This window comes from Pteropus medius, unplaced genomic scaffold, assembly GCF_902729225.1.
Source record: "Pteropus medius unplaced genomic scaffold, Ma_sr-lr_union100, whole genome shotgun sequence".
Lineage (NCBI taxonomy): Eukaryota > Metazoa > Chordata > Mammalia > Chiroptera > Pteropodidae > Pteropus > Pteropus medius.
In genome coordinates this window covers 11,735,247-11,738,345 of record NW_024346667.1, presented here as the reverse complement: position 1 = coordinate 11,738,345, position 3,099 = coordinate 11,735,247, and the positions used below count along the sequence as shown (strand labels likewise).

The 3,099-nt window shown below is 36.6% G+C and overlaps 1 pseudogene; it reads left to right on the top strand.

Moving 5' to 3' along the window:
• The first annotated feature begins 617 nt into the window (after positions 1-617).
• Positions 618-737, top strand: LOC120613638 (uncharacterized; annotated as a pseudogene).
• Positions 738-3,099: the final 2,362 nt, after the last annotated feature.

The window sequence follows — 3,099 nt, the reverse complement described above, 5'->3', positions numbered from 1 at the left end:
CATCTACATTCAAATGATTTCATGAGAACTTGTTCTGAAGACAAGTCTGAGATACGAAGATTCTCTGAGAACTCGGCCCGTGTAATATTTATATACTCTGTGAATAGCAGGGCAATATATATATTTGTGGACTAGAAAAATATAACTTTTAAATTCCTATGCCTGAACTTTTTCCTCTGCTGTTAACAATTTTCACCTTTAAATAGCACACAATTATAAAGAAATGGCATTCTAAGTAGGAAATTTACTTTAAACGAATGTGCATGATAAGGTTCATTTGAGCATCCACCTAGCAAAGACATAAATCTTCTCTTTGTCCAATGAACCCAAAACAAACTGCTATCTCATGATATCAGGTTATAATCACTTTATTTTCTGGAGGAAAAAACAGAATTATCTCTTTCCTAGGCTATCGTGATATACTGTTAGGTGAACTATTCACAGCCACTCTGACACCCCTCCACTCTGTACTGAAACCTCAATCAAAGTGATCTTTTCAACACAAAAAATTTCTCAGGAACTGGGAACATTCTCCAAGACTCAGTCAAATCCTGTTTTTAGTGGAACAGTATAAGGAATTCTAGCAGCAGAAATCCCAGTTGAAATTTTACATATGAGTATATGGCCATGCCACCCTAAACAATCCCGATCCCGTCTGATCTTGGAAGCTAAGCAGGGTCAGGCTTGGTTAGTACTTCGATTGGGAGACCACCTAGGAAGACCAGGTGCTATAGGTGTAAAAAATAAAAAATAAGGGGTTATAAGCTGACAGGGTCCTTGCAATTTGTGGGGTCAACTAAGGGTTGCCTCGCCTAAAAAAAAAAAAGAAATTTTACATACGATTCCTTATTTCATATTCCATTTCCTTGTTATTATTTTAATTATTTTGGAATCTCTGTGAATTTGAGGCCAAGATGGTTTTGTTTTCTTACAATTGATGCCTAGTAGAATACCTCACATGTATTAGGGGCTTAATAAATACCTACTGAATAAATGAACAAATTAGGACAAATAAACTGATCAAATGTTTTCGTGTCTTCTAAATTTGAAAGCTTCTGTCACATGGGAGCTCTTAGAAAGAGTTATGAAGTACATATCCAGAAGCAGTCCATACTCTTGCATACCTATCTAATTCAATCCTTACAACAGCCTGAGAAAGTCGGTATTTGCTCCTATTTTACAGACGAGGAAACGGGTTGGGAAAGATCATACAGTTAGAAAGTAGCACAGCCACTCCCCCTTCCTGAGGTCTGAATACTGAGGCCACGCTGACCCTATGCACATTATCTGATCAACAGATGTCTATGAGTTTTAACAATATGGGAGAAATAACAATGTTGATTTAAACATTAAAACATCAAGATTCAAAACTGGTCTGGGTAATTCAGGAGGTATGATCTAGTACTAGAATTACAACTAACCTGGTAAGCTAAGGTTTGCCTCTCATTATCTTTCAACTATCATCATCTCCCACAGTACGTTCAGCATCCTCCTACATCTGCTAGTTAGGGAAACATACACCCATGTGTCGCTGAAACAGTCCCAGTTTATGCCTATTGTCCTGGTGGGATAATTAATAGCACCTCTTTTCACCCTCAAGAGTGTTGCACTTTAGATAATGTATTCGATCCTCCTACATTTCAGGGTTCTGGTGGCCTCTGCCTTCTCAGGATCCATTGTGATTATGTTGCTTGGGGCCAGAACTGTGGTGTTTCACTTGCTAGGAGCTTTGTCTAACCGCATACCCTTTATCAGATTTATTTGCCCAAGAAAGCATTGCCCTCTGGCCTTACTCTCTATCACCCACTATGCTATTTCATATTCTGCTTAACTTAAAGTTCCACCCCTCACTGAGGTGACAGAGGTATAATTTAAATGGAGCTTCTTAGATGTGCAGATTTTTTTTCTTTCTTTCTTTTTTTTTTTAAATCCAAAGTAAGTTGGCCTTTCTAATTATACCGGGTGGTAGTGGTGCCTTACTCTACTTTAACATGGAAGCTACTTTGGACTGGTCTCCAACTTTCAGCAATTATGTCTTGTCTGCACTTAACACTAAAACCCCGTGAGCCGGTCTTCCCACGTAGAGGAAAGGGACTACAATTCTATCCTTTAACAGGGCCACCTCCTTGGAGTTCCTTCCTTTTTAGGCTTCCCATAATTTTATAAATGTCCTAAGCAAATATTGGGTTGATACTCGGTAAAGCCACCAGTTCAGAGTGAAGTGTTACCAGATTCTAGAAGAAGTCAGATGAGTATGTCTCATTTGTGCCTCTTTCCCACCAAGGTTGTATTGTACCCCTTTCAATAGGCTTCTATCATAATTTCTTGTGACATAGCAACTCAGTCAACCCATAAAACTTTTATTATTTTACTCAGTGTCTTCCAGAAATATATAAGACAGTTAATTTGTTAGACTATCAAAAATATTCAGACTAAAATGTCTTTATTATTTTAAAGAGAAAATTAGGCATCCAGGGATAGTTTTCAAAAGAGTATAATATATTGTGTGGAATGAAGCTATAATAAGTTTATACTTGAAAAACATTAATTTAAAAAATCTAACTAAAATTCTCTGTCCATTCAAAGAACATGTTCTTTTCCTTACTAGAAATTTTACAGTTATCATGATAAATAACAACAGTCCAAAAGAATTCTTTTAATCCTAAATTTGTTAGTGTTTTCTCTTCTTCTCCCTGGTACAAATTTGAGGATTTTTAAAATTAAACTAACACTTTTTAACTCACACCACTTCTCGAAACGGATTTTCAAATCTCTCCAATATATATATTTTTAGCTATTTATGCTTTCAATAAAAAAGAAGCAAGGCAAAATGCTATCTCTGCTTCACTAAGTTAGTTCAGGAACAAGAACACAGAAGAGGGACATGAAGAAAAGAGAAAAGTAGTTGACACAGAGTAAAAAAAGGTAGCCTAACTTTTGAACTCTCTCCTCCTGCTAAAAATTCAGAAGTGTGCCCCTTACTATTTGTTAATTGCAAAATCAACTAAGGACTCACGGTACAGCCTAAAGTCAGTTTTCCAACATCACTTAGGAACTTGTTAGAAATGCAAATTTTTAGGCCCTTTCCTAGACTAACTG